The sequence below is a fragment of the Podarcis liolepis genome (genome assembly GCF_965112155.1).
Source record: "Podarcis liolepis genome assembly, chromosome: 16".
Lineage (NCBI taxonomy): Eukaryota > Metazoa > Chordata > Lepidosauria > Squamata > Lacertidae > Podarcis > Podarcis liolepis.
In genome coordinates this window covers 19,345,232-19,355,669 of record NC_139567.1, presented here as the reverse complement: position 1 = coordinate 19,355,669, position 10,438 = coordinate 19,345,232, and the positions used below count along the sequence as shown (strand labels likewise).

Below are 10,438 nucleotides of genomic sequence, written 5' to 3'. Positions count from 1 at the left end.
CAGTACTCAGGTGCTGGTTGCTAAACAGCCAGTAATTTTTAGGCACCAATGCCTCAGGGCACCTGGCTTTTTCTTTCTTTCTTTTTTACCTCCGGCACCAGCAGCAATGCCGTGTGATCCATCCCAGCGCAAGCCTTCAGCAACTGAAGCTGGCATCTGTCTTGGCAATGGCACATGTCTCCTGCAGAAGGGAAGAGCCCCTGACTGGTGCCAAAGTTCAGAAAATAATTCCTGATGAAGTGGCCGAGGTGTCTCCCTGCCAGCTGTCTAATCCATGAAGTTGTCAGAAGGACTTGAAACCAAGCTGTAGACACATTGTGTGTGTGTGTGTGTGTGTGTGTGTGTGAGATAATGGAGTGATGGATCTTGGGGACCTGGTGATCTCTAAAAAAATAGACCTGTGCTTTGGAAAGCTGCCTGCAAACAAAACTGAAGGATAAGCCTCAAAAAGCCCTTTCCACTAATCTTCAGTAGAACAATTGCAGACCTGTTTATTCATCCATTCCATACAAGAGACTCACGATCCTTCCCCACAAGCCCCATAATAGGTGCAAAGGACTGTAAGTAAGTGGACCAGAACTGCTTGAGCTGGCTAGCAGTATATTTGGCCTTCATGTGTGTTACACTGCAGTGGCAACCATGACATGCAGCTATACGATGTACTGGTGGTTACATTACAATGAGGCATTCTGAATGAGTGTGGCTAGTATCCTATTGTTTGCAATGAGACAAACCACATTTCTAGTTTTGGTTACACTGGTTGCCATACGTCTGGAATTTCCCAGCTGTAGCTGGCAATCGGCCATCAGAAACGGTGTCCTGGCAGAAATTGCTTAAACGCCCTGGGAAATCTGCCAAAAAAAATACTTCGTTCAACAGTTTTTTCTTTTTGGATTTTCACTTTTTTTGAAACATGGCAACCCTAGTTACAGTGTATGGCACACCTTGCAAGACTCGCTTGGGGGACTTCCAGTGTGGTGTAGTGGTTAAGAGCAGTAGATTCATAATCTGGGGAACTGGGTTCGCGTCTCCGCTCCTCCACATGCAGCTGCTGGGTGACCTTGGGCTAGTCACACTTCTCTGAAGTCTCTCAGCCTCACACACCTCACAGAGTGTTTGTTGTGGGGGAGGAAGGGAAAGGAGATTGTTAGCCGCTTTGAGACTCCTTCGGATAATGATAAAGCAGGATATCAAATCCTCCTCCTCCTCCTCCTCCTCCTCCTCCTCTTCTTCTTCTTCTTCTTCTTCTTCTTCTTCTTCTTCTTCTTCTTCTTCTCTCAGTGGCTGCAGCTGTGCCTTCAAGACAGGCGAAGCAGGGTTTGACACCCACCCACCCCTGGCTCTGTAAGGGTTTGCCAAGAAGGTGCAATGGGATGCCTGGGGAGTGCCACTGAAATCTGAGGGACTCTAGGGTGGTGAAAGGAGCCCCTTTGGGCCTCGAAAGGATGATACAGTGAGAGTCTTGGAGCATGGGGGACAGTGACAGGGACACTCTCCAATCCTGAACAATGAAATATGTGCCATGGGGACAGAGGTAGGAAATACAATGTCTCCTGACTTGGACTCAGCTTATGCCCACCTTCAGATAATCACAGTTTTAGCTACTTTGCTGCTTAGGTATTAAATGTGTGCCCTTAGATCAGTATCACCTGCCTTTCCTCTTTAGAATGGGTGTGGGTGCAAATGTAACTTCAAACCTGATCTCCTACCTTCCTACTTTGAAAAATTGATGTTGTCTATTTCCTTGTCAAGTTAACCTCCCCCCCACCCCACAGTTGTCATTTAATTTTGCCTGATATGAAGTTGGAGACCAATTTGGAAGTTACACCTCAAGCAAAATTGCCAGGGAATTTTTAAAGGAAACAAATAATTTTCGTAAGACCAACGAAGTATCTTAAGGTGCATTTCACATTAAAAACAAAACAGTACCCAAATAATTAAGGGAAATTGTCCAAGGGGTGAACTTTGCATGATGCATCAAAGCATCAGCTGCCCTGAAAGCTTTTCGTCTTATGAAATAAGACGATTTTATTAACTCTAAGCTGCGAAGGTACATCACGTCTAAGGTCTTGCAAACAAACTTAGCACAACTTTACATATGAACTGTCAAGCTGTTTGCATGTGGCACTGTTGCTTAGTTTGGAACTTTCTCGTTAAGTTTATTTTATTTATTGCATATACCACCTTTCTGTCAAGGCACCCAATGTGGTGGAGGTAGATCTATCCAAGTTTACATTAAAACATGCAGATAGTTCTTGTGGTAGAATAGGTGAGTAAGGAATTAGATACATAATTCACTTGTACTGAGGGGAGAGAAGTTTGCAAAACACTAACATTAAAGCCTTCCCTTTTGTTTTGAGAATTCATTTTGATTTTGTATCTGAATGGACATTTAACGCCAGTTCCCATAGCTACATGAGCCGAAAAAGAGGGAGAAGAAAGATAAAGTCATTGGAAGTGCTATAAAGCTGGCATCAAAGAAAATACCAAGATGAAAGATAAAAAACAGGGCAGAGAAGTAAACAAGCATTGATGCCCCATTTAGCTCCATGAGCCCGCCTGCAAATGGCATTGCAGTGGGAAATAATTCAAGAAGGAGACAAGCAGCTTTGCTATATTTTATCCCATGAAGAGATCAAGTTGTTGTGTGTGTGTGTGTGTGTGTGTGTGTGTGTGTGTGTGTGTGTGTGTTTTTAAAAAAAGAATTTGGTTTCTCTTGAGGCATATGGTATCAGGGCTTGTATGAAATGGCCCTCTGCACAAGTTCAGAGACATCCTTCTTTACTGGAATGAGCCATTATATTGAAGAAGTGTCTTTGGTCTAAACTGTCAGTATTGACAAATTTTGTCTTTCCTTGCTTTCTCCTAAGGTTTGTTACACCACAGATTTCTTGAGACATAAACAAAGGTGCAGAGAAAAGTTAAGGAAACACAGCTTTCACCATTGTACTGCTGCAATGGTTTGAGGAAAATGACTGGAGGATGGGACATGGCAGAGCTGGAATTGACACCTGAGATGTATGTTTTCAGGACCCAGCCTGTTGTGACCACTGGTGGAGGAAGAGGCGTGCGGGGGGAGCGTACCGCCCCTGGCAGTGCGATCCCGGTAGGGTGCCATCACGGCTGTGCCTCCACCTGCACTGGGCACCACGCCCCTGTATAATAACAACACACGACAGTTGTGAATGCCAGTGTGCCCACCAGTATTTCCAACATCACCAGTGAAAGGTCTCCGTATATATATCTAATCAAAAGCCCACAATGCACAACAGATTGTTTGCTGTTCCTTTTCAGTTTCTGTTTTCATTGGCTCAGCCTTTCCAACACTTAATATGCCCCCTCAGACATATCCACATTTCACTGGATAACAGAGCTGGACACCCACTTTCCCATTATTTCTGAACAGAAGTCAGGTGCAAAAGCTTTTCCCTGTGAGTAAGCATGGAGGTGGCTGATGCAGGTGCCTTTTTTCCATTGATGAGGGTTCTGCGGGTGGTGTAAAGGTAAAAAGTAAAGGTACCCCTGACCATTAGGTCCAGTCGCAGACGACTCTGGGGTTGTGGCGCTCATCTCGCTCTATAGGCCAAGAGAGCCGGCAACCTATTTATCTATTTGCACTTGACGTGCTTTCGAACTGCTAGACGGGCAGGAGCTGGGACCAAACAAAGGGAGATCACCCCATCACGGGGATTCGATCTGCCAACCTTCTGATCAGCAAGCCCTAGGCTCAGTGGTTTAGACTACAGCGCCACCTGCATCCCTGGTGGTGGTGTATGCCTGCACTTTTTTGTGTTCCTGCCACTTTTTCTGCTCATTTAGCTATGGCAGCCATTTTGTATTAGGCCATGCCCCAGTGGCAGCCATTTTGTGTTATACAGCACGACGCATAGCAGCCATTTTATGATTAGTACCTGTGGAACTCCTTCATGCACTCAAACATTACTCTGACCAAAATCAGGACTTTTTTATTAGGAATTGTAGGTACTGACATTCCAAAGGAACAGAAAATACTTTTTATGTATACGACAACAGTTATTAGCCTACAGATGGAAAGAAGACAAAAGTCCCTACCAGAAAGGAATGGCAAACCAAGCTGCTGGACTATGCCAAAATGGCAAAACTGACCAAAAACCTCAGGAACCAAGAAGACAAAAACTTCAAGAAAGTATGGGGGGAAATTACAATTGATTTAGGAGACCACTGTAAGCAGACAAAAACATTAGCAGGATTTTAATAACACTTGTAATATAACAAATACTGTGGATAATATGGAGAGATACAACATATGGACTGTGAAATAATATGCAGTTTAAGATGTTGACAATAGGACCCATGGAGGGGAGGGGGGGAAGCCAGGAGATTCAGAGAAATCTCTATATATGGTTACGTATTTGACATTGTTATAACTTTTTTTGTTTGTAAAATCAAATAAATATTATTATTTTTTAAAAAAGAAGAAGACTCAGAAGCCTGAATGGCTTCCGTGATTCTGGTATGTCCCGGGCAAATCAGGACAGTTGAAGGGTGTGCCTCCATTCCAAAGGTGCTCGCTGGCCTCAAAAAGTTGGTGAATGCTATGACAGAGGTTTATAAAATTATGCATAATATTAAAACTCAGGGTCATCCAATACTGGAACTTGGGGCCATCCTTGAATGGCAGGAAGTTCAGGCCAGACAAAGGGAAGAGACGGCTTAATGCAGCCCGTCATTGATTTGTGGAACTCTCTGCCAATGGCTTAGATCTGGAGCGGAAAGAAGAGTTATTGCCTTCTGTTAAATCTCTGGGTAATTTGTAGGAAATGAGCAAGAATGTCTGACTGCCAGTGGTTTAACAACAGCAGCAAAATAATGACTCCCCCTCCCCCTAAATTGTACTGCTGAAATGAGGGAATCTGGGGATGACAAGGAGTGGGTGCTTATGTGGGAGGACTGCGAGCTCCATTCAGTTCTGGTACTCAGTGCAAATTCCTGCACTCAGAATTCTTTATTTCTGAGTGTGTATATTTTACACCAGGCTCTAGAGCTCAGGGATCTAATAAAAAGCAAAACAGACTGTTCCCGATGGAAGGTGCCCACCTCTGACTTACATCATTTTAGAAAGGAATTTAGACCAATCCATGGAGGACTGATAACGTCTACCAATGGCTATTACCCAGGAAAGCTAAATTAATCTTTCATGTCCACTGGTGATATGACACTGGATATTATTCAGGAAATAGGAGTGGGAGGGGTTAAGGCCTTCAAGTTTTGTTTGTGGTCTTCCTGAAAGTTTCTCATCTACCACTTTAGGAAGCACGATGTTAGACCATCTTGGCTGTAACTGCTGGAAGACCTGATCCCTGCCTTGCTAGTCCTTTCTCACCTGGCCTGGGAGGGCGGGGCTCTGATTGACTGACTCCAACTACAAAATCTGAGGCTTCTGAACAGACTCTTGGGCTGGAGTATTGCTTAGGGGGTTGTTGTTGGGCAGGGCTGTTGCTGCTATTGATTATTTCTATATCTTTAGTTTATATCTTACATTTATGTGGACATTGCTCAATTTGGTTGTGTACTTTTTGTGCTTTATGTATTGTTTATGACTACTTTTGTTAGGTCTGTAATTAAAGTAAATATTTTCATGTTGTAAGCCGCTTTGAGCATGATTTTAAATAATGGAATGGTGACATGCAAATATGATTATGGTGAACCAGGTTGTATGGTGCTCTCCAGATCCCATCAGCCTGACCCTTGGCTATGCTGGCTTGGGCTGATGGGAGCAGCATTCCAAAACTTCAAGAGGGTGCCATGTTGGCTATCCCTAGACTAGATGGGCTTTTCATCTGGGCCAGCAATGTTCTTCTAAAGTAGCTGCAAAACCCTTGTACAGTGGTACCTCGGGTTACAGATGCTTCAGGTTACAGAACCTTCAGGTTACAGACTCTGCTAACCCAGAAATAGTACCTCAGGTTAAGAACTTTGCTTCAGGATGTGAACAGAAATCGTGCAGCGGCAGCAGGAGGCCCATTTAGCTAAAGTGGTACCTCAGGTTAAGAACAGTTTCAGGTTAAGAATGGACCTCCAGAACGAATTAAGTTCTTAACCCAAGGTACCACTGTATAAAGGAACCCTAGAGTAGGAGCACCTTTTAACATTCTGTGGGTCATTCCAGTATCATCATTCTCAGATTTCAGCAGTTGTATTCCTCAAAACCAGCAGGTAACATGTTTGCAAATATAGACCTTAATCCCTGAATAACGTGTTTCCTGAGACTAATGAATAAGCCTTGTATCCTTGCCCAACAATGAGATTTAGAGACAGTAGAGGGTGTTCTTTTTTCCAAAGGTTTAAATCCTTTAAACTAAAAAAAAAAAAAAAAAGCAAAAACATGCCTAACGCACACAATATTAAGAGGTGGTTCTGTCAGGAAGGAAAATCAATATTAATTATCACATTGTATATGAAAATAAAAATGTGACAAAAAGCTTCAGCACAACAACGTCGCCTTTTCGTTCATGTTTTATTGATTAATCTGACAGTCTGTGGGTTGCAAAGCCTGTTTTCTTCCCTCGCCTCGCCTTACCGTCAATTTCAGGTAACCTTGTTCGAGCCGCAATTGCTTTGCGCTGCAAATGACTGCCGTGCCTCTTTGCTGACACAAATCCAACAAAGGTCCCCAAAACATTGCTTCACACGCCATTCTCTCCACTCGCTTGGCTGAACTGAATGGGAAATGGCAAACCTCTAACACAGGGTAAATAATTCCATAAGGTTGGAGGAAAAGCACTCCGTGAATAACTTGAACAGAAGGCCTTGTTTTAAGCAGAGACCTAGCTGAGGTATAATACCTGCTAAGGCTAATCGAGGAAATTTCAGATGAAATGTTTTCTAGTCAGAAAAGGTTATTATTGTCAAAGGTGGTAAGAGTACAAGGGTTATTAGGGGAGAAATAAAAGCTTGGCAAGAGGTCTAATGGGATTCTTGTTCAGAGTTCTTTTGGGCTTATGAAATGATGCAAGACCTGTCAGGGAAAGCAGCAAGCTGAGCTGGAGGGACCTAGAATTTAGTTCACTGGTACTCATCCATAAAATATTGGAATGCTCTCTACCTCCGAGAGAAGATGTGCATTACTAATTTAAAACCAGTTTGGAAACAATTTAATCCTGGTGTCCTTCTTTAGAAATTCCACACAAGTTACAAATTTGTGAGAATTCTTCATAAAAAGATCCATAGCCCTATAAAAACATAAGGAGAGTGTGTTGTTTGAGGCCAATAGCCCATTTAGTACAGCATGCTGTTCTCACAGTGGCTAGCTGGATGCAAATAGGACCAGAGCACACGAGTACTTTTCCCTTCCTATGGTTTTATTTATTCAAAATGTTTTTAGGCCACTTTTCCAAGCAACTTCTCTTCCCAAGCAGCTTGCAATAAAACAACAACCCAAGATGAAAAGAACAGTAATACAAAAATGTAAACGAAAACAAAAAAATCTACCACTCAACAGCACACCCCATAATCAATCAATTTTACAGAGGTGCTGTCACGGTCTGGTTCACGGGCGATCAAAGTCCTGGCTGGGGACGTCGGGACCGGGGGCAAGATAGTGGGGTGGGAGCAGGAACGGGAGTCCAGAAGCCAGGAGTCAGAAAGCCAAGGGTCCGAGGGTCAGAAAGCAAGGAGTCACAAAGTCAGGGGTCCGAGGATCAAGAAGCAAGGAGTCACAAAGTCAGGGGTCCGAGGATCAAGAAGCAAGGAGTCACAAAGTCAGGGGTCCGAGGATCAAGAAGCAAGGAGTCACAAAGTCAGGGGTCCGAGGATCAAGAAGCAAGGAGTCACAAAGTCAGGGGTCCGAGGATCAAGAAGCAAGGAGTCACAAAGTCAGGGGTCCGAGGATCAAGAAGCAAGGAGTCACAAAGTCAGGGGTCCGAGGATCAAGAAGCAAGGAGTCACAAAGTCAGGGGTCCGAGGATCAAGAAGCAAGGAGTCACAAAGTCAGGGGTCCGAGGATCAAGAAGCAAGGAGTCACAAAGTCAGGGGTCCGAGGATCAAGAAGCAAGGAGTCACAAAGTCAGGGGTCCGAGGATCAAGAAGCAAGGAGTCACAAAGTCAGGGGTCCGAGGATCAAGAAGCAAGGAGTCACAAAGTCAGGGGTCCGAGGATCAAGAAGCAAGGAGTCAAACGCAGCAAGGCAGGGAACGTGTTGCTGTGACAAAGAGCCAAAGGGAAAATGCTGACCTTATACTGTATCCCTTCCCAGCTCTTGCCACCAGGTGCTGTGAGTTACCAAACGGCCTCACCTGTGAGGCCTTGCCTCTTCAGAACAAACTTAGGAAGGCCCCAGTCCTGCAGAGTCCTATTAGTCACAGGGCCTGGCTCCTGCACACACACCTGACAGGTGGAAAGAATACAATTCAGTTAGACAGAACATTGTCCTCATAAACAGGATGTGAGTGCAAGAGCTGCATTCTCCTCTCTTTGGATTCCCAGCAACTGGTCCCTAGAGCTGCAGATCCTTCTTTCAGAGGTTTACCTCCAAGAAGAGTTCAGGAGAAAGAAGTGAGTGGAGGGGAAGGAGGGAAATGGAAGGAAGGAAGGTGGTAGGTTGTTTGCATCCAAGCCTGCTTTGTTCTCATCGCCAGGAGCAAGATGCAAACACAGTGTCTGGTCTTCTCCTGTGCTTTGTTGAAGCTTTCAGCCCCATCTGTCTCCAAGTGACCACTGTGACACGGGGCCCAAAGATGAACTTGTAAACCAGGGCAAGAGAACAATGATCTTCAGTGCAAACTTGGGGCAGGGAAGGAGGAGGGATGCTCAGAGAATCCTGGTGTTTATGGCCAATTTTTAGTGACCCCAAAGGCATGTGAATTCCAAAGCCTGCTTTATGAAAGTACAACATGTGGGCAACACATGCAGGGAGAAGGGTTTTTCAGCAGCGAGTGTGGAGAAGAATGGATGTTTCCTTTCACCATCTTGCTGGCAAGGAGTATTCCCTGCCTGCCTCCTCTTTAGCAAGCATCCCAAATTGAGAAGGCCTGTCTGTTTCTGAGATTACAGTCCATGGGGGCTTGTAATTTAGAGTGTGCATACAAATCATATTCATGGAGAAGGGGGTGAGCTACAATCGAAGGTGGTTACCATCTTTATTTTGTTTCAAGCACATGTGCAGAGGTATTTTTACAACCTCTTTTATTCACAAGCTGCAGAGGTTCAGGCCTCAGCCGTACATATTTTTCAGCTATTGGTTCTCCTGCCCCCAGTTTCTGGAAGGTGGGGAGGGGTTTATTTTAAAGTATTATTAACAGGGTTCCCCCCCCCTTGAAATAAAATATGTTCCATATTGAATGTAGCTTTGAAAAGGAATTTTAGAGCCCGCAGGGAGGGATCTGGAAGGGATCTACCAAACAATATAGAGGCATAGAGAAGTGTGTTCGAAAGTGATGCTCTGTGAGGATTTCACAAGATATTCCTGCAGAAATAAAATATTTTCCGGGGGGGGGGGCTGCACACGTGCGTGCACCAATTCATATTATTCAGATGTTTTCCTACCCACATGTAGCTGATCATGATCTTGTTTGAAATGTACACGCGGTGAAACCCAGAAGTATACACTTCCGGGTTTGCTGCATTCGCAAGCCGAAAAGATGCAACATGAACCTAACGCAACACAAGATATGACTGTAGTCTCTCCTCCTTTGGTCCTCTTTAATTGTTGATGTTGCGCCTCAAATGGCAATCTAACCAGGTCCAGAATCAACATGTAACAGATTTGGAAGTTTTGAGCTGATTTCACCTCAGGGGACGGCTGTCATTTCCTCACAATGCCTCAGATGTTGTGTCACTCTGTGGCATTAAAGCAGGGAAATGGTAGTCGCTGGGTAGACTGCCATATTTTTGTGCTGGCTGCCATTTTGTTTTTTCTGTCAATGACTTCAGCTGAAGCAAATGAGGCAAAATTGCAGATGCTAACATTGAAACACACACAACATTCCGCAAAAGTACACCTTAGGCTTTCAAACCTTGGAGGCCTCTTTCAAAGAAATGATGAATGTAACTGCTGTCCAGAGCAAGAATTGTCAAATTTTCTGGGCTAGTGGGCACATTTTCAAATTCTGAGAATGCACCATGGGTGCCAATCACATAATGACTGGGGCTGATGGAACTTGTAGTCTAAAACATATGGGAGGCTCCAATTGGTAAAGGCTGGTCTTGGGTATCCCATACCTTGCAAGTGTACCATAAAAACCCGGAGGAATAAGGTGACCATTTTTGACACCATTATATTGTGCAATTTCACACCAAGATCTTGCTCCCCCAAACGCACCTTTCAGGGCTGTGATCTTGACCGGCACCCCAAAATGCATGGTTTTGGATACCGCAAGAGCACAGTCCTGGAAAAAAGCATGTCTTTTGGGCTCCATGATCATGTGACTCACAAGGGAGCATGGACAGGAAGACTCGTGTC

The 10,438-nt window shown here is 44.4% G+C and overlaps 1 long non-coding RNA gene across 1 annotated transcript; it reads left to right on the top strand.

Annotated features, from left to right (window-relative positions):
- Nucleotides 1-991: 991 nt before the first annotated feature.
- Nucleotides 992-6,341, top strand: LOC310695933. Its single transcript, XR_014520358.1, has 3 exons — nucleotides 992-1,534; nucleotides 2,197-2,269; nucleotides 2,871-6,341. It is a non-coding gene; the product is annotated as an uncharacterized lncRNA (long non-coding RNA).
- Nucleotides 6,342-10,438: the final 4,097 nt, after the last annotated feature.